Source organism: Panthera onca, chromosome A1 (assembly GCF_046562875.1).
Source record: "Panthera onca isolate mPanOnc1 chromosome A1, mPanOnc1 haplotype 2, whole genome shotgun sequence".
Lineage (NCBI taxonomy): Eukaryota > Metazoa > Chordata > Mammalia > Carnivora > Felidae > Panthera > Panthera onca.
This window is the reverse complement of record NC_138339.1, coordinates 26,661,942-26,687,951: the sequence shown is the minus strand read 5'-3', so window position 1 is coordinate 26,687,951 and position 26,010 is coordinate 26,661,942. Positions and strand designations below refer to the sequence as shown.

The 26,010-nt window shown below is 36.6% G+C and overlaps 1 long non-coding RNA gene across 6 annotated transcripts in view; it reads left to right on the top strand.

The window, feature by feature from the left end:
* The window catches only part of LOC144615952 (uncharacterized), a 547,072-nt gene that overhangs the window by 168,558 nt on the left and 352,504 nt on the right, over positions 1 to 26,010 (top strand). The gene's annotated exons all lie outside the window — the stretch shown is intronic.

Here is a 26,010-nt window from a genome sequence, read left to right as displayed (position 1 = left end):
GAAAAGTAAATTTTTATACTGAATTCATTAGGAAAAATAAGTTACATAAAATGAAGTTCATTTAAAAGACTGTTAAGGATGTTTATGGAATATAAAAAGTCATAATCTCTATTTTTGAGAAGGTTGCAATCTAATGATAAAACAGTCTCTTCACACCAACAGAATATCTGTTGCCTCCTTTTTTCCCTCAGTTATTCGTATTTGTTCTTTTTTTTTTTTTTTTTCTGGATAGAATTGAAAAACACTGAATGGCAAAACAGAGGGCTTCTCATTTGTTAGCATTCCCTACATGTCACCCTCATTTAGAAGTCAATTTCTAATTTTTACAGAGAATCTACTGTTGCAAGAAGAATGTGTGTTCATTAGGGAACTTTTTGGGTAAGAGCAATTAGATTTAATTCTTGAACTTTAAGACATAAAGCTTGTAGAGGGCACTGAGGCAAAGCAGTGATAGGTGGTCAACATATGTAATTTATTTGGCACTGAACCATCTAGAAACAACTCAACACACTAGTTAGGGTTTCACATCTGATTGGCATATACACCTTTCTCTTCTTTGAGTTTCATGATTGTTCTTTAGAACCTTAAAAAGAATACTAGGTACATTAAACAAAAATATGCCTATCCAAACATTTTTGAGAGGCCAACCCAGCCTATCAAATTAAGGTTCTTGACTTATGCTTGCTTCTCTTAGTATAACACCCATATGGTTTGAGGGAAAACCTGCCCTTTATTTTTTTTTTAATTTTTTTTTAACATTTATTTATTTTTGAGACAGAGAGAGACAGAGCATGAACAGGGGAGGGTCAGAGAGAGAGGGAGACACAGAATCCGAAACAGGCTCCAGGCTCTGAGCTGTCAGCACAGAGCCCGACGCGGGGCTCGAACTCACGGACCGCGAGATCATGACCTGAGCTGAAGTCGGATGTTTAATCGACTGAGCCACCCAGGCGCTCCAAACCTGCCCTTTAAAAAACAGGGAAGACTTTCATGGTTTGGTTTGTCAAACTTCTTGTAGTGCTCTGAATTCCATTAAAACCTCCCATCCAGTTTTGCTAAGTGCTCTTTTCCTCACTTAAAATGCCCACATGTTTTACTCCATGTGTTTCATATTCATTTAGACATCTCACATAGCTGGAGTCTAAGAACTACTTAGTCTCCAAAAAGACCTTTCCTACTAGCATTTGGTTCTTAGAAATAGAAAGTTAGACTTTGCCAAATGCAAATGAACTCCAGACCTTTGTTTTTCTTTTCTTTTCTTTTTTAAATATGAAATTTATTGTCAAATTGGTTTCCATACAACACCCAGTGCTCATCCCAAAAGGTGCCCTCCTGGTGCAGCCGCTCTGGAAAACAGTATGGAAGTTCCTCAAAAAATTAAAAATAGATCTACCCTATGACCCAGCAATAGCACCGCTAGGAATTTACCCAAGAGATACAGGAGTGCTGATGTATAGGGGCACTTGTACCCCAATGTTTATAGCAGACCTTTATTTTTCAAAGGGGCTTTGTAAAACTGGGAAAAACCTCCATGTCCCTATTCTTATTCTTGAGATATTCAGGTATGGTAGCCTTTCTCAAAGTGTGTTCTCTTCATATCACAATCCCACAGGGTTGTTAAAAATGCCTCTTTGTGGGTCCCAACACAAATTTACTAAATTCAAATTCCTGCTTGTTTTACATAGTGTGATTCTTTGGAATGTACTAAAGACATACAGTAGCTCCTCAGTAAGTTTTAACTATCATCATCTAAATGCTTTCCAGACATCTTTTTGCTTCTTGATTTTCAGCTTTAGGTGTTAAATCCTATTATTAATCCTTGTACTACATAATCTTTAAACTCTTTGTTCTGAGAGTCTGTGATTCCATATGGAGTGGTTTTCAATGAGGAAAGATTATTGGTTAAGAGTTGCATCCACTCTTGGCTGTGTTTTCTAAGAGAAACTTAGCTTCAAAAGTAGACTTTTAAAATTTATCATGGACTATTTAGTTTACTATTGTATCTCCAGCACCAAGTATGGTACTTGGCACATAGTTGATGCTCAGTTATAATAACAGTAATATTGTTGAATGAATAAATGAAATGAGTAAATATTACAAAATATGCTACTTACTCACTCATCCGCTCCTAGATCTGCTGTAATTCACAGATTAACCTCAACTGTTAAATTTTGGTCATTAGTCTTCTGAACAGTTTAACAACTTAGAAAATCAAGTTATAACTTGTATAAAAGGCTCTAACAACAGTTTTCAACTTTAGTTTACTATTTTAATAAATGTACTGAGTGAAGAAACACCTGGTTGGGTGCCATTTTTTACTTTATCAGAAATTAAAAGAGGATTGGTAGTGTATTTCATGGATAGATTTTAATATGTTTATATTGGGGGATTATGTGAATTCTTAAATTTGAATTTTTAAAAATATTGTTAAAGAAGAAGTAAGTGGAAGAGGTGATTTAAGTCTGGGTGGTTGTAGAGAGAAGGAACTGGGAATGAATATGGGGAAGGAGATTAAAGTTGCTTAAAAAAATCCCACTGCTACATAAACCCTAATAGGGTGAAAGTGCTCACAATAACTTGTTAATTTTTTTCATTAAGAAATATTTAGAGCCATGGGGTGCGTGAATGCTCAGTCAGAAGAGTGTGTAACTCTTGATCTTGGGATCATGGGTTTGAGCCCCAGGTGGGATGTAGAGATTACTTAAATAAACTTAAAAAAAAAAAGAAATATCTAGAGCCAGTTATGAATTGTTGTGACCTCTTTGTTGTATTATATGCTCAGAAGTAAATGTAGTCTTTTAAAAACTTATTTCTGGGAATCAGGAATAAGAAATCCTTTGGTTCTTTGTTGTCACAGCTACTCATCAACCACTAATTCTGGAATTAGCCTGTTTGTTATCGTGTTATGATAGTACTTAGTATTTGAAAGTTGGATGAGGTAAAGAAAATACTGCTTTCTCTTTGTTGTAAGCCATGTACCGATTTTTGATGTAACTATAAAATCAGTAAAAAATAAGAGTTTCTAGGCACAAACTAAATGTTACCATTTTTATTTGATAGTTACATCAGTTATAGGTAAGGCAATCCAACCCTGTACCTTACCTATATTTATGTTGAGTCTATATAATTCATTGAGCACAGCACAGATATACTTCTGGGAGACGGAGGCATTAATTTTGTTGTTATTGTGGCATTAGGATGAGTTTTGACTTTGAAGAATCAGAAGTAAATATAGGACTGAAATCCAGGCTTTTTCAAATTACCTTTATACCTTGAGATTTTATTTAATCTCTTTGTGCTCTAGTCAAGTAGGAAAAATACAATGGGAATAATGCTGTCTTCCCTATTTTATAAGGTAGTATTGAAAATAAGAGTGAAGTAAAGCCTGTACTCTTTAAAAATTAAAACATTGTGTGAATCTAAGATTGTGCTATTATTAAATGTTTTGGCTAATGCTGATAGTAATTTACAACAAGCAGATCATTTATATTTTCAGTCCCCGTCATGTTTGTTAGGATTATAGAGGCACAGATGTAATAATATTGGAAAATTATAGATATTTCTCAGACGTATTTTTCAAAAGCAACTACATTTCTGGAAGAAGTGTAGAAAGTGATTCATCCATACTGTGGAAAATGTATTTTTCCCTAAAAATAAGAATTCATTTGTTGGGCATGTAATCAATAAATTCTGATTAAAACCAGTTTAGCACTTTGTTTTTTAATCATCTTTTTCAGCTACTGGTTTTTGGCCACTTATTTTTTTAAGTTTATTTATTTTAGAGAGAGGAAGAGGGAGAGAGTGCACGCAAGCAAGCACCAGTGGGGAAGGGGCGGAAAGAGAGGGAGAAACAGAATCCCTAGCAGGCTCCACTCTGTCAGCACAGAGCTCAATACGAAGCTCCATCCCTTGAACCGTGAGATCGTGACCTGAGCTGAAATTAACAGTCCAATGCTTAACTGACTAAGCCACCCAGGAGTCCAGTCCGTGTCACTTATTTATTGTGTAGTTATTGTTTTTCCATGTGTGTGCTGAATTTTGTGGGGAAATATGGAAACATTAAGACACATGCTACTTATGTGGAAACAGTTTGCAACCTTATATATTTTGCATTTTTATTAAACAGTTTTTTGGAGATAGTTTTCATACTCCCACCACCCCACCACAACCACCAGGAAAAAAAAGTTTTACAAAGCCTAAGGGATCTAGTCTGTTAAAATTCCTTTGACTTGATTTCCCTGTTAGGATATTCACCAATACAAATGATACCCTCTTAATTTTCTGACTTTTTCATAAGCCAATAATTTCTATTGATGATTACTTCTCTGTTTTGCATTTAAAACAGTTGTTTCTAATACTATGGGACACTGTAAAATGTTGAAATGGTTTCTATATCATCAGAGTATGATTAATTTTGCTGAATTTAATTTTAAGGTTAAATACAGTAGTTTAAGCTTCTTATCTTCATAATTGTAATCTCCTGGAGGGAAGATCTATGTGGTTTACTTTCTTGTGTACCCCAAGCATCATGTCTTGTGTATAAAATGATACTATTTTTTCTTAAAAGCTGAAGACCTTATTAGGAATTATTATATACTTACATGAAATTAACAATAGTTGGGTGAAATACAACAACATTGTTTAATTATACAAAGAAAAAACAAAATTTAAGTATTAAAATTACAATATCCATATGAAGTAAAGAATTTCAATTTATTACCTCAATAGGCAATTTTCCTTCCACCCTAGTAGCTAAAATGCTGCTTATTGTAAAAGATGTTGAAAGAGTGAATAAGTACACAAGAATGTGGACTTCTTTCTAGTATTTAAAATTTGTTACTCTTTTTAGTATTGGCTGACAATTTCTATTAAGTTAAATGTTTGCTGTGTCACAGACTCTGGCACTCAACAGGCACTCAGCAAATGTTTTTATTAGTTGAGCTAAAAATTTAAGTTAATAAAGTAACCGATGAGAACAGACACACACATCACCATTACCACCAACACCTGGCACAAATCTCAATGAAGAAAAGACACAATAAAGGTGAGTTTCTTACTTAACCACCCCCCCATCCCGTCACATGTATTCTGTGCTTCATAATTTTGCTGCAGGAATCCCCTATTGAGTTTCTTTATTTAAAACCTCAGGTTTGTTGGTAAATATGACAACAGAGGGCCTGGTTCTTGGACTAAACTGCAAGTAATTATGATTGAATGTCCATGAATGGTCTTTCACATGAGGGCCAACAGGAGGTATAATGGAGTAGGTCGAAACATGTCAGATCCAATACTTGGCACTTTTCCCATTTTGCTTTGAGATTTGCTAAAACCTTTGTCTCGGTGAACTTTCACTGAAGTGTTGCAAAAGGAAATAAAACATGTTGATGAAGAGTCTGCTCCAGTATTATGTCTTCTTTCTCAAAATACACTGTTTTTTTTTTCAGGACAAGACTAATCACAGCATGAACTTAGCCATAATTATACTGACTCCATTCACCTTGTGCAATTAACTGGATAATTGCATGAATGTGAACATTGCTTTAGCCAGCCTTTCCCCCATATAATTCTGCAGGGGATATCCTCTTCAGCTGCAATGTATTCTTCTGGGACCTAATTATGATGTCTTTTGGAATCTGGCCTGAGTATAGGAATTCAAGCTGGTTTTCCAGGACGGAGACCATGCAGAAATCCCAATTGGGTTCACTAGAATCCAGTTGTAAACATCATGCTACTCAATTGCATTGTAATGGAGTAATCCATCACAATTCTAATTTGCATACTAAAATTGACTGCTAAAATGTCTTGACTATCCAACTTCTCCTTCAGCAGACCTGAGTGTTGATACTTATTGAGTGTTGACTAATAACGTTTGTAAGGTTAATAGGCCCTATTGTGCTATTAATGAGACAAGGTAATTGCTCTTGGTATGGAGTTATAGCAAACTGGCAACAGGCTCCACCCTGGAAGAAGGACCAACATAGTTAATTTAGAGATTGAAATTACTTCTTCCCAAGGTGAGTCTTGTGTTGATAGTCTAAATTCTGAAGCACTGGTCAGAAAAATTGAAGATGTGTAAACCATTGCTTTATATTTTGACTGAGTGGAAATAAATGAAAGTACTTGTTACTTTTCATATTTCCTCTGCTTGTCTTATTAAGACTTTAGAAAGAGACCACAGATGATAGCCACAGCATCTTTCTGGGGGAATTCTGCTTTCATGGATTAGAGTTTTTGAGTTCATTGAGGACAAAGTATTATCATTTCATAAATCATTCACTATCCAAATTCCTCTTCCTCTGTAAATGGTGAAATATTCACCAGAGAGAGAGGGATGTGTAGGAGTAATGTATGGAATGAACAAATATGGCTACATCGATTCCATTATGGAGTTGAGAATAAGAATCAATCTAGTTATTTAGTTGTAGTTGTATATTTGACCTTCTAGCTTAACGGCAGTTTAAGTTTGCTTTTGCTAACCCCTGAGTTACAGTCCCCAGTTTTGCTTCTCAGCCCTTCTTTCAACCTGTGTAATAGAATTCCCTCTATTATATTCCCACATCCCTGTTTTCTTGGTTGGACCCTGACTGACGGGAATAGGTTCTGTTTTATTTTATTTTTAAAAAATATTTATTTATTTTGGGGAGAGTGCAGGTGGTGGAGGGGCAGAGAAAGGGGGACAGGGGATCTTAAGCAGGCTGTGTGCTGACAGCAGTGAGCCCGATGTGGGGCATGAACTCACAAACCTCGAGATCATGACCTGAGCTGAAGTTGGACACTCAACTGACTGAACCATCCAGGTGCCCCAGTTCTGTTTTATTGATGGAAAGAAAAAGTGGGAAATAGTTGAAGAAGAGAAACATAGAGATATAGTTTATGGATTGATAATGTTTATGTTTAGGACTGGCCTGTGAGTTGTCACCTTCTTCCTCCTGTTAATTCCCTAGTCACTGCTTACTTACAGTAGTTTGAAGGACCTGAGGTGGACACCTCAATTTGTCAAGTCTTCAGTGGTAGTTTTCATTACAGATTCTACCCCTGCTCAGTCATTTGACTCCCAATCAGTTCAGTTTTCCTCCAAGGGGATATGGAGTTTAATCATAGAGGGCTCCTATATTTTCTCTGTAAATGCAATACATGGAGAAGAAAGAAAGAATTCTTAACAGTTCAGTGTGGGAAATTAAATATTCAGTCCAAATGAATTTTCTTGTTCCTCCATAGAGCAGCATTTATGAAATTCAGACTTCATTTAGCATGGTTTTTGATTCTCCAACCAAATCATAATATCAATAATTTTTCTGCATACACTTTGGCTGAAATTTTCTCCATAAATAAAGCTCCTACTAAAATGACTTCCTTAATATGATGTTAAATGTGATTAGTTCACTGAAAAACCACAGAAAAATAATATTTATATGATCAACACTATAAAGGTAATGCCCCAAATACTGCCTGGTCAGATGAGTGCTCTATAGAAAGCAATGTAAATGCTCTTTACAACTCTGCCTTTAAAGAGATCTGAAGAAACCATGATGGTTTCAGCTTCTTTATCATAAAGGTTGATTCTGTGGTAAATCTTGTTAAAGAATGACTTACTGAATTGTGTCATAAAGAAACTGTAAAAGAAGTATGACATCCAACAATTTGCCCTCTTTATGCTTATAAAACCCCAGCATAATTGCACATCTTTAAGATGTATATTTTGTCTATGGCTTTAAAGCATACACAGGATTAAAACATTCAGTTATTCGAGAGACAATTCAGTATCAAAGATTTTGTAGAATTTGGAGAACTGAAGGCCAAGATAGAAACCAAGATGGGTATTGTTCTTATCCTGGCAACCTAGCCCATTTCCTCTGAGACAATCTTGAATTGTTAATTGCCTTCAATTTAATGCATTTATGTTTCATATGAAAATCTCAGGTTGAATGGGACTCAGATGACCTAGGGCTCACTTTATGAACACCTTAACATGAATTAGAATTGGGATGTGCAAAGCCAAGAATAGGCGACTAAGTGAATATAGGAGCTTTCTTTGGCTCACAGAAGAACTTGGACAGCCAGGTGCATTAATGCTCTGTGGGCATACATGCATGAAAAACCTTATGTAAGTATCAGGTGCCAGCTGGTGATGATGATGTATTAAAAATCGTCTGATAGGTGGTAACACAAATCCAGGCTCCTCGTAAAATAAGCTTACATATTTTTTTTGGTAGGAACCAACACTAGGCTGGACAGTTAATGAGCTCCAGAGTTGTTTATTGGTTACTCCTGGGAAGCCTGATGAAGTAGTTCAGTCATGCTAAGATGCTGTTTGGATGGTGCTGGAAGCTTACCCAGCCTCAGTGCCCATTTTTTCCCACAGTATGGTGGATATTTCCATGAGCCAGATGTCTGCATTTTTTAAGGGGGCTCATTGAATGGAAATTGGTGAACTTTGTTTGTGCCTTCATTTTCTTATCATATTTTGTTGGCCAGGGAGGAGAGCGGATTTATTGGGTCAGCTGGATGGCATTAGGTCAGAGGCAGATGGGAAAAGATGGTCTTTGCTAAAGGGTCTCAGCCAACTTGCAAAAAAGGCTATGCTGAGAGGATGAAAGATAAGCAGACTTAGCAAGTGCAGGGAGAGGAAGCAGCACTTCCTTCAGGCAATTCTCAGAACTGTTTCTAAGCTGTTTACTTCCTATTTTGATACCTAAAGCAGTAAGGAACAAGGTCTCTGGACCAGTCTTTGGTTGGCCTTGTCCTGAGCTTGTTTATCCTCTCTTTCTGTCAGGAAGCAATTGTGATAAGCCTCTGGCACTGCTCTGGAAGATTTTTTTCCATTTTGTATGTGGCTTTTGATTGATCATGTTGTGAACACAGTGCTCTATTCTTGGATTGATTTATTAACAGAGTTCAAAGAACCTCCACCATTTAGAGGGTTTTTCTCCTTTTGCTTAAAGAGAAAGGCATTATTTGCACCTCTAAATAAGGGCATTTCCAGGCTTTTAGTTCAATAACTGATGAAGATTGAATGGCTTTGTGTCTAGGGATCAATGTGTGTACATCAAAATGTATTATATGTGCATACACTTGACATCTGATTTATTGGCCTACAGCATATTTGTTTTTGTCTGCTCGGAAATTGGAACATGAAAGACTTCTTAAAGAAAATACTGGTTTGGACAACTGATTTTGAGGCTCTAGGGTTTATTCAAAGAGTTTGTATTATTTTCTACTATAAGGGGATCCCTTCTTTTCTTCATGCTAAAGCCACTTCCCCTTCTATAGCCCTCCCTTTACAGTGGTCCTGAGCTATAACATGTTTATTTTGAATCATTGGTTATTATTGCATTGGATCTGTATATGTACTCCACCTGTTTTGGTCCAGGAATTTGATATGCTTGGCCCCACTTCAAATATTGTCAGCACCCTGTACATTTAGAGCTCTATAAAAATATGAAATAACAACCACAACTTTATGAGCTGAAAACAGCTTTTCTCACCACACTCCTCAGTGGACAACAGCAATTTCCACATTTGAAAAGCAACCAATATTAAACATCTTTCATTATCTCCATGCTACTTGCAATAAAACTGATATAATGAGAAATGGGAAGCATCTTCTTTCTGTTTTGAGAAGATATAGATCCAAAAAATACTTTTCAAAGTCAAAATAAAAAGAATATTCAATCTGCCCAGTAATGAGAATGCTTAGAAAGCTCATGTTCTGCAGCTGGTATCACTTGTCATATTTATTTTACCTTCTATACCTTGACCAGTAACAGAGGAGGAAAGAGAACAGAACACAGATGAGATTAGTTTCTTTTAAAAAAAAAAAAGTGACCTTCCTACAACTCAAAGCAGCTTTGGTTTCTGGGAAAGCATCTCAAATTCTGAGGAATTATCAGATAAGGCAATTGTGACACACTGGATTAAATAAACAAATTAGACATTATACTAAACAAATTAGGGAAGTCATACAAGGATTCTGGTAATGACCAAAAAGTCTGGTAATGACTTTTATTAAGTCATTTATTCAGTATGGCCATATGTCATGTTGAGTCAACAAATGTTAGTCCAAGGACTGTTGCTGTTTTGTTGTCAAGTTCTTACTGTTTGTAGTAAAGACAGACACAATAGTGAGTTGTTCAGAAGACTAATTATTTAAAACTTATGTCATTACTTTCTATTTTATGGGCATTGAATGCATCGTCTTTTATGAAATGTTTGTGACGGTAGGTAGTCATATGGTCTATATCTTTACAAAAAAATAAAAAAATATTACATCCCAGTGTTGGTTACCAGAATTTCTGGTGAAATGTAAAAGTCTACTATCGTCTTAGACCTTTTTCTAAGTCTATTTTCTAAGTCTAACAGGTATTTACTTGCAAGGAGACAGCAGTAGTTCTGAGCAGGCACCTGTGATGTCTCCAGTGAAATGTGGAAAAAGTGCATTGATTCATCACGTATATGAACTAACACAGTGATAAACAAAAAAAGGGGTGAGTTGATATACCAACTGAGTAAAACTTCACAAATATTCATTGAAGTACATCATAGATAAAGATCTGGGAACATATGCTGGGACCCCACAAAAGAAAACATTGTCCAAGCTGACAAGTAGGATTTCTGGAAGTGATAGCCTTGGTTACATGACCTCCTTACCTCTGGTGTCCATATTATATATAGCAGATCATCAGCTGCAGACAGAGGACAGCTGCCTGAATTCAGCAGTACACAGCCTCTGTTCTAGATTAGGCTCTATTCACAAGAGGCAGTTTCCCTAGGTCCACAAACAGCTCACTGGCTCTAAGAGCAAGGTGTTCAGATTGAACTCTGCCAGCAGGCTGTGTGAGTAATCATCCAGTATTTTGAGATGTGATGTTATTTATCAGATTATGTATTTTGTGGTGAGACTTGAGGAAGCACCTTTGAGCAACAAAATCAGGAGACGTGAGTTCTCTTTTAGGTTCTTTTTCCAAGTTGCTGGTGTAACTTCTCTGGACTTTGGTTTACTCGTTTATAAAGTGACAAAGTTGTACTAGGTCAGTGTTTCTAGTCAATGTCTGTTTACCACCGACATCAGGCTCAAAATGGTTGTACAAATGCAGATTCCTGGGCCCATCTGGCCCCCATTACATCAGAATTTTGTGGTAGGGCCCTGAAATCGCCTTTGTCACACTCTCTACCTCTAGATGATTCTTTCACAAGCACAAGTTTGAGAAATACACTGTTGGACTAAATATCACTCTAAGGTTCCTTAGAGCAGGTTGGCGCTTCAGAAGTAAAAATTCTCCCTGCCCCATGAGCTGAGGGATCTTCAGGGGTGTTTTGTCCAACTAAACTTTTGTAGATAAAGCATTTTGGAATTGAGTTATCTCCAGTACTTTCAGTTAGGAAGATTGCATACATTACAGAAAAAAAACAAACAAAAAAACGCCCTCAAGGGGGAACACCAGGTTTTGAAAGCACAAATGGCCTTGCATTGCTTTTCCCTACAGTCACCTTCAAAAGAATCCCTTATAGGTCCTGACTTCCTCTCTGTGGGCCATAGGTCAGTCTGTGCCACAACCCTGCAGCCGGGTGATTTAGCTCTTTAGGCTTTGGTTCAATGCTGGTAAGAATTCAGTTCTTCCTTGACTCCTTCAGACTAAACATTTGAGTTACAAGCCACATAAAACCATTTGGTAGGGATTATAGCTAGGGAAATTCAGTTCACAATCTGACACCTCATAAAGCTTTATTTTAGAGTTTGTGGGGTTTGTTGTATATAATTTATTTTTTTGGCCTTAAGGAAGCACCTGGATGTGGGTTTTCTTTTTCTGGATAACAAAATAAAATGGGGCTCAGTTAATTTCTCCCCTTTAAATGCTTTATGATCTCTGCCTCATTTTATGTGGACTTAATTGGGCTAGCTAGGACCATTGCAAATACAAAGCAGCTGGAGGAGCTTGGGTACAACCAGATGAATTTGAGGTTTCCTTTCTCCAGCATATAGAGTGGTATACAAGACTCTAACTTTATGTGTATATTTTGGTTCTCTAGGACTCCTTTTCCACATGATAAATATGCTGATTAAATCCAGGAGATGATCTTGGTTCCAGTTTTTATAATTCTATTCTCATTATTCTAGACTGTTTGGCAGCATGACTTATAAAAACAATAATAAGATTGTGGAATATAAAATTGGAAAGAAAGGTATATAGGTTCTCTAGAGAAAGGAAATTTGAAATATTCAAAATATATAAAGTTAAAAGATAGATTTAATTTCTATATGGATACAAAGGGAAAAAATCAGGACAGTTGGGTAGACATTATAGGAGTTAGATCTAAGTTCAAGGAATGGAAAAACTTTTCAAATATTTGCATTGGTTCAGTAATGGAGGGGAATACATTAGCTTTCAGGGCAGTACCTTGCCCATCACTGGGATTGTTCAAGCAGACATATATTTACACATGTCTCAGGAATACTGTAAAGAATATTCCCATGATGATATGAGATTAGACATTGTCATATGATTTAATAAAATAATGGTTAGGTAAGTCACAAAAATAGATGGACTGTTCAGGAGTGTTAAAAGAACTATGATTTTTTTTTCAAGAAAAGAAGACAATGGCAACAAGAAAGAAGATATAAAGCATTATTATGTATATAAAGACCACTGTCATGTGGTCTTTTGTGTTTGCTGAGAAGTAAAAAGAATAGAAGAGAGTTTAGATTCCAGCAGCTATTTTTTGTTCTAGCTATTAGAAAGCACCCATTGGAATAGTAATTAAACAGCTCTACATCAGAGGACTTGCAATTCATTTCATAAGTGTTTACTGAACTCCTACTATATACGAAATATGTGCTGAGATGAAATAGCATGTGAGTTTTAAAAAGTCATGCTTATTTTTAGGGAGAAAAGATATAACAGTGCTGTTTTTATTAGTAGTATGTTTTAGAGGGGGGAGCCCTTGTAAAAATGGTAGTTTGGTTTTGACACCACTTCATTCCTCTTTTAGTTACTTCTCCTCCTGCCTTTAGCAACTCTTTCTCATTCATTTGACAAATATTTATTAAATATCTACTAACTTCAGATACTATTCAAGCTATAAGAATATATCAATGAACATCAGAGACAGAGTGAGTGGTGCCTTGAATCTACATTTTGTTTTTTTGATTATCGATTATCTAAATTCTAAAACGAGTTTACCTCATCAGAAGCTCAACCTCTACCTGCCCCCTGCAACACATATTAATATGTTGTCAACTCTGTTCTTCACAGTAACTGGAATAAGTGGCAGGCATGTCAGGTCTGATCAAGGGTGCAGAGACAGAGCATCAGCACTTAATATGCTGGCAACATTCACTTCCTCCACTTTAACGCTAAATAGAAATGTGATACACTTCATAAACACATTGGGTTATGGACTGGCTTGTGCCGCTCCTCGATTCATGTGTTGAAGTCATGAGTCCCAATATATCAGAATGTAATTGTATTTAGAGACAGGTTCTTTAAAGAGGCAATTAATGCAAAATGAGGCCATATAGGTGTTCCCTAATCCAGTATGACTGGTGTCCTTATTAGAAGAGGAGATTAGGACGCAGACATATAAAGAGAGAGACCATGTGAAAACAAAGGTAGCCATCTACAGACCAAGGAAGGAAGCCTCAGAAGAAACCAATCCTACAAACACCTTGATCTTCATTCTAAATATGCAGAACTATGAGAAAATAATTTTCTGTTTAATCCATCTAGACTGTATTACTTCATTATGGCAGCCCTGGCGAACCTAGTACACACACGGTAAGGGAGAGTCAGTAGGACATGATTTCAAAATTTTTTATCATATAGAAATAAGGCTGCTGTAATTCCATCCACTGCCCCACATCTTCTTCCCCATATACTTGCTTTGACATCACTGATGTTGGAAGTCAACACCTGAAAACTTTACCCTCATTATCTCAGATTTTCCAGGGATTGGCATTGCATGCCAATCAATGTCTGTCTAGCATATTAGTGATTCCCTGAGGAAGAGGCAGGTTGGTGAGAAGGAATTTGTAATTATTATTATTTTTTAAGTTTCTGTTTAGAGGCATCCCACTGAGGTATGCACAAAAGATAGATCTGGTATGTCACTACAGGCATGTTCCAGCCTTCAGGATGCAAAAAATCCTCCTGAATCTAATTAGATATGGAGTCAAAGTAAAGAACTTCCTTCCCCAAATTGACTGTGGGAGTTTTGTGTATTTATTTGAGTGAACTGGGTAAGTTGACAGTACCAGCCAATCTACAAACTCAAGCTGTGATTTATACTTTGGTGGGAAGGAAGAGCAGCTTTAGAAACTCAGACATCTTCTATATACGATATGACCCTGGTCCTAGTTGGCCAGCCCCTTCTGAGGCAACAGTGTACATCTGCAGTGATTTATGCAGGCAGAATCTGCGGCTTGGACATATTGGTGTGACTCCCTTCTCCCTGTCCCATGCACATCTTGAGGATTAGATGGCAGAGCCCACCCACCATAGTGGTCCCATGAAGAAGGGTTTTGTTACCTGTTCATTCAAGGTAATGAGGAGGAGGTACTATTTTTTTTTTGAAATAGCTGCTTTAGAAGCAGAGGAACTGCTGAGTTTTTGGTTTTGTTTTTGAGTTTAAATTGAATAATTTTTTTTTAAAAAGAAACAGAGGAAACAGCTGCAGGGAGAAGCATTTTCCAAGAAGGTTATCCTAGGTCAAATGTCATTGAGGATGTAGCATGAAGAGGAAAACCTTGAACAGATCAGGAGAGGTCTGGATTTAATCCCAACTCTAGCACAAGAACACAATGATTGGGCAGGTCATTTAGACCCAGTGTTTCTTCCTAAGAAATTTAGCCTGTGAAGAATAATAATGGTAAAAATTGACATAGTGCGTATACCTAGTCAAGGACTAAATGTTTTACATTTATTATAACTCAGTCCTTTCTAGGGTTCTGAAAGCCTGTTGTCTTAGAATTCTAAAATGCTTCCCGGGATTCCTGCCCCCTTGTATATACCTGTATACCCTGTATGATCTGTTCCCCCCTCCACACCCACTTCAGTATTAATGAGACTTATAAATATGAAGGTTATGCTCCATGATTATTTTATTTATAAGGTGAAATAATTTTGTAGATGTTACTAAGGTCCGTAATCAGCTGGCTCTGAGTTAATCAAAAGAGAGATTATCCTAGATGCGTCTGACTTAATCAGATGAGTCCTTCAAAGGGACTGGGCCCATGCTGACAGAATTGTAGTGTAAAAGGGATTCATCTACTGGTCTTGATGTAGCAAACTGCTATGTTGGGGAGAAGGCCACATGGCAGGAAGAGCAGGCAGCCTCTAAAAGCTGAGAATGGCCCTTTGATTTACAGTAAAAAAAAAAAAGTGGCAACCTTAGTCATGTAGTCACATGGAAATGACTCAGAGAAGTTAGAAGCAGATCTTTTTCTAGTTAAGACCCCAGACAAGGATATATCCAGTCAACACCATGATTTCAGCCTTGTGGGACTCTGAGCGTAGTAAACATAGGCACTAAAATGTACTTGACTGCTCACCCACAAAAACCATGAGATATACATTTCTGTTTTAAGCCACTATATTTGTGTCCACAGAAACTGCTGTTTATGGCACTTCGTTCTGCAACAATAGAAAATTAATACACCTGTGCATTATTACTTCCATTTTACAATAAGGAAACTGAGGTACAAGGTAGACTAAATTGCCTAAGGTTAAAAAGTCAGTAAGTGGTAGAACTTGGATTTGAACCTGGATTTCTGGTTTCAAAGTGTGTGTATTTAACCACCATGTTGCATTAAGCTCCGCCACCTGCCTTCTCTTTGTTTCCCTCTCCCCGCAAGTTGCCATGGCTAGAGTAGATATAGGACACTTCCCTCTGGTATAGTTAGTTGGAAAGTCATTTTGAAAGTAGTAACTCTAGGCCCCTGGCCTCTAGCCAGCCCCCCACTCTAACAACTCCCTTTTTACATAGATGGGAAATCCTAGGCTTCATTCCCAGAGGGCCTTTTTTTTTTTTAACACTTCTCTTAAAAAAAAAATCTTCAGTTTTGAATTATAGCCCTGTGGTTAAGGGAAAATGACATTTACTGGGGAAGTAACTTGTTATGGTCTTAGGTACTCTGCCAGCTGCAATGAAAAGGGGGCTTTTAAATGTCATTTATACATTAAGAATGATTTAAAGAGACACTGAAGAATATACCCAGCTGGCATTGCCAAATCTGTAGGCGTTATATCTACAAGTATCTTGGGCTAAAATTTAATTTGTTCTTTTATGAGTGAATAGAGTATATTTTGCCCCATGTCTGAACTAAAATGTTTTAAAGTTACACTTCATTTAAAAGGATTCATGGAGACATGCCTGATCTACAAAGATATAAAAGAGTAGACAGAAACTTTCATTATACACAGAGTCTCTTTTTGGGGGGAAAATAGTAGGAAAAAAAATGAAGCAATATTCTTTTAAGTATGAGGACTTAACCTGGATGAGTTTTCTTAAACTTTTAGAAAACGGAACCTCCTCTAATTTAAGTAAAAGATGACGGATGTTCAGGTAATGATAGCAGTCCAGATATCAGAAGATAACCAGGTAAGTAATCCAAATTACTCAGCAGTGGTGTTGAGTCATGATGTGGCTGGTTTGATCTGATCCCTGTAGAATGAGGGTTGCAGGAAGATTATAAAATCTTGAGGATATAATGGTACCACTGCAATGAATTTTAGCCTCTGCCAATTAATTTCACCTATGGTCATGAATATATTAGCATTATATATCTCTGTAATTTCATATTTGTCATTCACTATTTTTGCTTGTAAAATGCAACTGAGAATCCCTCTCCCATTAACCTTCAGTTATCCTAGATATAGCCTTTGTGCTTGCTTTGTAAACAATGGCAAAATACTGATACATTTTCTACTTTCTGAGTTTAATGGATCACAGACACATTACAATGAAAAGGGTCTTTATAATGTAAAGTGACATAAGAGTCTTGGTATCACTGGGCTGTGTACATTGAGTTGCTTTCATTACAAATGATGAATTTGGGCCAAATCATCTAATGCATTTTAGTCTTCTCTGGGACCAAGAGCAGGCAGCACTTTGTAAGATTTTCATTAGGAGTGTGTTGTGTAATGGCTTTGGATACCGTAGAATGATACCGTAGGCTTTCAGAAATAGAGTCAAAAGTGGTACAAAGGTGAAGCTATGACTAGTTGGTTAAGAAACTTGAAATGATGGTTAAGAAACTTTTTAATGATGCTAAAGATTGGACTAAAAAAAATCTAATTGAATTTAGTTGTATTTCTGTGGAACAGGGCCTGCATCTTAATAATGCTGCCCCAACTCCCCCCTACCCCTGACATGGCAAGCTCTCTTGAAGGCAATATCACCTACCTAGGATTATTGTGATGAATTTAGAATGTAATTCATGAGACTACACCTAACACAATGTCTGGCACCTGTGCAGTTATTCAACTGATAGTGAAATTTAAAAAACAAACAAGATTTTATTGCATACCCATTGAATGAATAAATGCAGGTATAAAGCATTTTAGATACTTATATTGATGAGTAAGCATGGGATTTTCAGTAATGTGACTATATTACTTTTTAAAATAGAAAAACATTGTTTAAGAAAAGTCTTGCCATCACTATTTGGGGCCTTGAGACAGCCAAATCCTTCTGGATAGAAAGGAATTTACATAGAGGGAATATTGGATAATTGAAGAACCTCCTGCTAAGATAAATTGGGCTATACCAAATTAGGTAATCTTTAATCAAAATATATAATAACACAAAATAGGGCAAAATAGATGAAGGGCTTTAAGAGGTACAAAGTTCCAGTTATAAAATAAATAAGTCATGGGGATGAAAAATACAGCATCGGGAATATAGTCAATAATATTGTAATAACTTTGTATGGTGACAGATGGCAACTACACTTATTATGGTGAGCATTCTGTGATGCATATAGTTGTTGGATCACCATGTTGTATACCTGAAACTAATAGAACATTGTATGCCAACTACACGTCAATTAAATATTATTAAATATTAACAAATTAAATTATAATACATATGTATGTTAATTCAATTGTATATGTATATATGCTATATTCAAATTGAATATATAAATATATAATTGTGTACACATATATATAATATATATCATAAAATTGCATACATTTGTATATAATATATACAAATAAAAATAATTTCACAAAGGTGTTCCCTGGGTTGAAATATCTGGCTCAGAAGCTTAGTTAGAATGGTATCTACATGGATAATGGACAGTGTTGTTGTTGTTGTTTTTTAATTTTAATTCTGTTTAATTAACATACAGTGCAATATTGGTTTCAGGAATAGAATTCAGTGATTCATCACATATAACACCCAGTGTGCATCACAAGTGCCCTCCATAGTATCTATCATTCCCTTCGTCCATCTTCCACCCACCTCCCTCCGTCAACCCATAGTTTGTTCTCTAACATTAAGATAGACAGTGTTTTATTATGTACATCAGTTAAAATCTAACTCAAGCAGAAGGAAAACTGGGGGAAAAAGCCCTCTTTCTCTGAGAACTCTGCCTGTGGCCTATGGTCAAGTGCACTTCTTGATATTCTTGTCTACATAAAAACAAATTAGTTGCAAGGATATTGATTATGTCCCTCTTCTATTTCAGGAGCCATAACCTTGCCCTGACTGGCAAACAGGTCACAGAAGGCCAGTCATATTGTGTCTAAGTTCTTATAAAATTGAACAGTTTTATTTATTTAATTATCTTCACTGGACACTTTTGATATTTTTTCTTCTTTAAATTTTCTTTTTTAATGAAAGATTACATTTGTCACTCAGGTGTTCAGGCCCTTTAACCACAAATCACTGTCATCCTCATTGTTCTGAGGAAAATGGAAACAAATATTCGGAAATGAGGGTGGGTAAGCCTGAGCCTTGGTTTAAGTAGTGGAAAGAAATGTAGTAGTTTAAGCATAGAGGAAATCTTTCTTAATGAAACTGGATTGATTCCCTTCAGAAATAAAAGCCAAAAATGCTCTGTGGGGAAGGTGAGACACTTAGTGACAGTTTGCTTAGCTTTCAGTACTGTGGTAAATGGTAGCTTGCTGGGTGAGAGCAGTCAGAAGGGACTCTACCACCAGGAGAATGAGTGGCTCAGCAGAGGGCATGCCCTGAACAAATAACAAGAAAGTTTGACTTCCACAGCTGTACCCTCACCTCCCACAGCCTCCTAATGCAACCTTTCCCTCAATTCTACAGTTTCTTTTTGCCACTTTCTTTCCAAAGACTTACAAAGTGTTGGGTTCCAAATATGTTTGTGTAGTGTTAAAAAAATATTATTTCTCTTAAGTAGTATATGAAATAGGCTAAATTACTACCCCTGTTTTGTCTCATTTCATTTTGCATCCTTCCCAGAGGAAATTTATACCACTATAAGACTGCATGCCCTAGTGTTTGTTACACACAGAACCTACCAGTCTCCATCATTTTTTCCAAATTTTGTTTTTGTTGTTTAAATAGGACTCTGTCAAACTTAGCATTATACTGAAATGCAACAATATGACCTCTAGGGGTTGCATCTTTTTTGAAGAGATAAAGATATGTAGTAAAGAGGACAGATTACAAAGTATGGCTTCTGTCCAAGTGAAAAGTATTCCAGAATAGCTATAAACCATCAGGAAATGCAGAAGCTTCAGTCTAACCTGATGAAGAAATGCATCTCAAATAAGACTCTTTTCTAATTTTTTAAATGTTTATTTATTTATTTTTTAGAAAGTGGGGTAGAAAGAGAGAGAGAGAACTCTGCAAACGGGAAGGGCAGAGAGAGAGGGAGATAGAGAATACCAAGCAGGCTTCTCACTGTCAGTGCAGAGCTGGACACGGCACTCAAATTCACGAATCAACCTGAGCCGAAGTCAAGAGTGGGATGCTTAATCAACTGAGCCACCCAGGCACCCTGACTCTTTTCTGATTTCTAAAAATGATTACGTTTAACTCATTATTTTCCATCTGGGGTGTTATCTGAGTAGTAATTAAAGGAAGAACTTTGGATTTGTAGACCTGAAACTAGTTATTATTAGTATGCTGCTCCTCTCTACCTCTTCCAGATCACTTACACCCCCTCTGCTAAATTCTATGCCTGGGAAGCTTTTGGTTACATCATCTGGGATCTGAGATCTTTGCTTTCTAGCTTCTGGTTTATTTTGATCATTGGTAGGCATGGCAGGGAATGGGAGGGTAAGAAGAGAGAAGGATCAGGGTATTTCTTCTTTGACTTTACCTTGCTTTGCCACAGTTCTGAAAGTATCTAAATCCATCATCCTGTCAGACAGCCTCTCTTTCAAAGTGGCAGCTCTCACCAGGCTTTGGCAAAATTGTTCTCTCGTTTTCAGGCCTGGATTAGTTGTGGCTTCCTGCTTTTTAGTCTCTGTGTGCTTTACTACTCCTTTTCGGCCCCTTACCTCTGCCCTTCAATAAATTATTTTCAGTCAGACCCTGTAGATATGCCATCTGTTTCCTGTCAGGACTCTAACAGATACATTCAGGTTCTTGGACAAGTCAGATAGTCTCTTGACCTTTTATTTTCTTCATCTGTAAAATTATGTAATACCTATATTGCCTACCTTGAAGTGTTGCCAAGAGGACCAACAATGCATGTGAATTTGTAAAGTGTCATAAAAATGCAGTATATGAATATCAATTCATATGTTAATATTGAATCTCCAATCAGTTTTCCTTAGATACTTGGTATTTTTTGTAGCTTCTCACCATGGTAAACTGATACAAACTTTGGGGTTGCAATCTTGGGTTGACCAAAGGCAAACAGAAGCATTCCAAAGCTAAATATAAGCATCCCTAGGTTTACCATGTTTCTGTTCCCTCCTCAGCAGCATGTAATTCAGAACTAGGAGGACAATATAGAACATCCTAACATACCTTTGTTCCTGCCCAGCATTTCTTATCCTTGATAATGGTTTTGTCAGACATTATTTCCTCATGGTGCATCTTGTGTTTGTCTTGCCCCTCTTTGAGATTGTAAAGCTTCTTTATAATGTTCCTGAGGATAAGGATCATACCTCATATATTTTTTATGACTCATAGTAACTCACATGCTGTTATGCATATATTTGATAAAGTAGACAGTTGGGAAATAAATGGCTGAGTGTTCAGTGCACACTTGTTGATTGAGACTTCCCAAGCCTGATACCAGGCATTTACTGGTTTTATATGACAAATGTAAACTTGGTAATTACTATGACCGTCTCCTTGCATGGATGGAAAGTATTTAACAAATGAAGATTTTATGGATATCTGTTGTGTTTTATGTGTGTCTCTTATTGTGATTTGGCACATGCAGGAGTTTAAAAGTCAAGAGGAGAAACTCCTTTTCCTTGTCCCCATCTTACTAAGTTGGAGCATAGTAATATGATCTTACAAAACAAAATAAAGGTTGATAATGAAAACAACTAATGGTTTCTCAAAAGCTTTACTAAAAGTCATTAAAAAAAGTCATGCTACTCATGAAAATTTAACACACTCATATATTATGTTTTTCGCAGGTAAATCCAAACCCATGTGTTCAAGAGAAGGATTTAAAGTTTTAGAATTATAGGCCTGAGAATAGTGACTGATGGTTTATCCACTGAACTAGCTCTAGAAAGGGCATATGGACAATGGTACCAGAGGTATTTGGCTCACTGATCCTTCCTTTCTTTGTTTTCTTACTTATGAATTGACACAATGCACTCCAGAGAACCCTTGCTATTTTTTGTTCCCACATTCTCATTCCTTCAAAAATAAAAAGAAAAAATAACTTAGGTAATCAGGGACCTATTGAAGGCCCTTGGGAAGTCCAGACTGATCCTACTAATTTCTCTCACAGAGACGCCATGTAAAAACAAAATTAACAACCTGATTAAAGGGATGGTATAAAAATCCCTTAACTTGCTGAGGTCACCAGGGTGCTGAGGAAAGTAAAGAAATACCTAGACCCTAAAATATCTTTGGTATGAAGAAGTGGCCAGATGCAGAAGATTGTAGGAATATATGTGTGTATGCATTGCACAAGGATAGAAGAACGTAAGAGAGATTGTCATGGTAGATTAGCACCTGACCAACAGTAACACTTTAGTGAAAAGTGAAAAATAAATATTGGGAACACATTTACAGAAGGGAGCATGGGACTTCTGGGAAGTTCCAAAAGGGAGAAAAGCATGTATAAGTGTGTTAAATTTTTAAATTATTTCTTGTAGACAATAATGCCAGAGAAGTTTAGAAAATGGAGTGATTAAAATGGAAGGAACCATCAAGGAACATTTCTTGGAGAAGATGAGCCTGAAACTGTCCTCCAAAGGGTTAGATTGGTGAAAAGCAGAATGATGGGGATGATGAAAGGCCACATACTTTCCCAGGGAAAGATTTATACCTTAAAGAAAACTGTTTAAATAAAATGTCTAGCAAAAGGGGCTAGAGGTGATGAGGTGATGCTGGAAAGACTTCTCTGCTTTGTTCCCCTCCTGATAAACACAGACCCCTGGGCAAAGAGACTCACCCCTCAAGATGGTCAATGGTGATGAGGCAGAGGAAGCAGTCACTCAAGGTTTTCTTAATGGAGAGGATGATGGGAGTGTCTTAGTCTGCTTGGGAAGCCATCACAATGCCATAGATGGGTGCTTTAAGCAGAAATTTATTTCTCACAGTTCTGGAGGTTGGGAAATCCACGATCAAGGTGCCAGAAAAGTAGGTTTCATTCTGAGGCCTCTTTTACTGGCTTGTAGGCTGCTGCCATCACCGTTTGTAGTCATATGACCTCTTCTTCATGCAGGTTCAGAAGGAAAGTGAGCTTAGGTCTCTTCCTTTTCTTATAAGGACACTAATCACATCATAGAGGCCTCATCACCATAACCTCATTTAAACCTAATTATCTCTCAAAGGCCATAGCTCCAAATACTATCACATTGTGGGTTAGGGCTTTACTATATGAACTGGGGGGAAATACAAACATTCAGTCCACAACAGGGAGTCAGGCAGTTCCTTGGGAGGGACCTCATTATTCTTTGAATAGCATTAGGAAAAGCTGTCCTGTGAGAGAAGGAAAAAGTAGACACAGAGTGAGGTAAATAATATAGTCCTGAGTACATGGGTATTTAAGAAACTAGGCCCAGAAAAAATAGATGAGCAATTTTAACATATCTAAAAAGTGTAATTGATCAGCCATAGGAACTAACTAAGAAGACTGCCTAGTCAGACAAAAGAATCAGAATGTGCAAAAGGTAATTGGCTAGGGAAAAACAAAGGTGGGGTCTTATTTCTGCATCTAGAATTCAGATGGAATTAATTTCAGGGAAGGAGAAGAAAACAATCACTTCAGAATGTTTTGCTTCCCAGGAAGGACACTGTAGGGTTGCATAGGGAATGGCCTTTCTCATAAAGGTCCAGGAATTCATAGTAAAGAGATAGCTGCAGACTGAATGCAGACTGATGCAAATTCAAAAAGGCATGGGCCTGGAGTACTGGAAGGAGGCAAGTATGTTGTGATTACTGGCAATGGCAGAAATGGTAAAAGATTAACCCTGTGCTATGGATTTAGGACAAGGGTGTTTTTGTAGAGTAGACAAAGAGTCTTGACCTAACCATCACCCAGGCACCCCTAATACATTATTCTTTTTGAGTTAGGTTATTAGTTCAAATTCCCAGAAGCTTAAAATCACTATTTTAACTAAAAATAAAATAAAATTAAATTAAAATAAAATAAAATAAAATAAAATAAAATAAAATAAAATAAAATAAAATAAAATTGAATTAAATTAAAATAAAAACAAAACTAAAGGTTCTTAATTTGTAATGGTGAAGTATCTCTCCTGGTCTTTGTTGTTTTCTTCTTAACACCATCTGAGCATTAGTAACTTGTTGAAAAGTACATCACCTGATTTTACCTTTTTTTTAGTGTATTTTGTTAAGTGAGACACAGATACTGAGTTTCTTCAGTATTTTATATGGCTTTTAGAGTCCAACTGGAAATGTTAGCAGATGACAAGATAATAATAAACCTATACGTTTCTGAGAACATATAGATTCTTCTGGAAAATATGTGAGTAGTTTCACTGAAGAAGGCTACTGCTAGAAAATAAAGAAAAGAAGACCATGCTCTCATGTGGTCCTGTTGATTTAGAATATAAACAAAGCCATTAATTCTTAAGTCTAACTAGACTTACCATCTCAAGTCTGTTTTCTCCAGCTAGGAACCCAATGTCTGAGTCTAAGACTAATTGGTACAGATAGCAATGGATACAAAAGATAAACATGATTTATTCATAGTTTTAGAGCTAACAAGGACCTGAGACATCATCTGGTTGAGATGATCAGCTCATCATTCCAGACCTGACGGCTCATCAAAATCACATGGGGAGCTTTTATTTTATTTTGTTTTACTTTTCAAATTTTTATTTATATTCTAGTTAGTTAACATACGGTGCAATATTGGTTTCAGGAGTAGAATTCAGTGATTCATCACATACATACAATGCCCATTACTCATCATAACAAGTGCCCTCCTAATACCCATTGCCCATCTAGCCCATCTCCCAGCCCCCTCACTTTATCAATCCTCAGTTTGTTCTCGGGCTTTAAGAGTCTCTAATGGTTTGTTTCCCTCTCTTCTTTTTTCCCCTTCCCATCTGTTTTTTTTCTTAAATTCCACATATGAGTGAAATTATGGTATTTTTCTTCTGCCTGACTTACTTCGCTTAGCATAATACACTCTAGCTCATTCCACATCACGGCAAATGGCAAGATTTCATTCTTTTTGATGGCTGAGTAATATTCATTGTATATATATATTGAATACATACACACACACACACATATACATACATATATATATATGTATATATGAATATACACCACATATTTATCCATTAACCAGTCAATGGACCTTTGGGCTCTTTCCATAGTTTGGCTATTGTTAATAATACTGCTATAAACATTGGGGCACATGTACACCCTTGAATCTGTATTTTTGTACCCTTTGAGTAAATACTTAGTAGTGAAATTGCTGGATCATAGGGTAGATCAATTTTTAACTTTTGAGGAACCTCCATACAGTTTTCCATAGTGGCTGCACCAGTTTGCATTCCCACCAAAAGTGTAAGAGGGTCCCCCCTTCTTCGTATCCTTGCCATAGCTATTGTTTCTTATGTTGTTAATTTTAGCCATTCCAACAGGTGTGAGATGGTATCTCATCATGGCTTTGGTTCATATTTCCCTGATTATGAGTGATGTTGAGCATCTTTTCATGTGTTAGTCATCTAGAAGTCTTCTTTGGAAAAATGTCTATTCATATTTTCTGCCCATTTCTTCACTGAATAATTTGTTTTTTGACTGTTGAGTTTGATAAGTTCTTTATAGATTTTGAATACTAACCCTATGTCAGATATGTTATATGTAAATGTCTTCTCCCATTCCTGTAGGCTGCATTTTAGGTTTGTTGATTGTTTCTGTCGCTGTACAGAAGCTTTTTATCTTGATGAAGTCCCAATAATTCACGTTTGCTTTTGTTTCCCTTGCCTTGGATGACATGTCTAGTAAGAAGTTGTTCCAGCCAAGGTCAAAGAGGTTGCTGCCTGTGTTCTCTTCTAGGATTTTGATGGTTTTCTGTCTCAAATTTAGATTTTTCATCCATTTTAATATATTTTTTGTGTATGTTGTAAGAAAGTGGTCCAATTTCATTCTTCTTCTGTATGTTGCTGTCCAATTTTCCCAATGCCATTTGTTGAAGAGACTGTCTTTTATCTATTGAATATTCTTTCCTTTTTATCAAAGATTAGTTGACCATATAGTTGTGGGTTCATTTTTGGGTTTGCTATTCTTTTCCATTGACCTATGTGTCTGTTTTTGTGCCAGTAATATACTGTCTTGATGACTACAGGTTTGTAGTATAGCTTGAGGTCCAGAATTATGATGACTCTAGTTTTGCTTTTCTTTTTCATAATT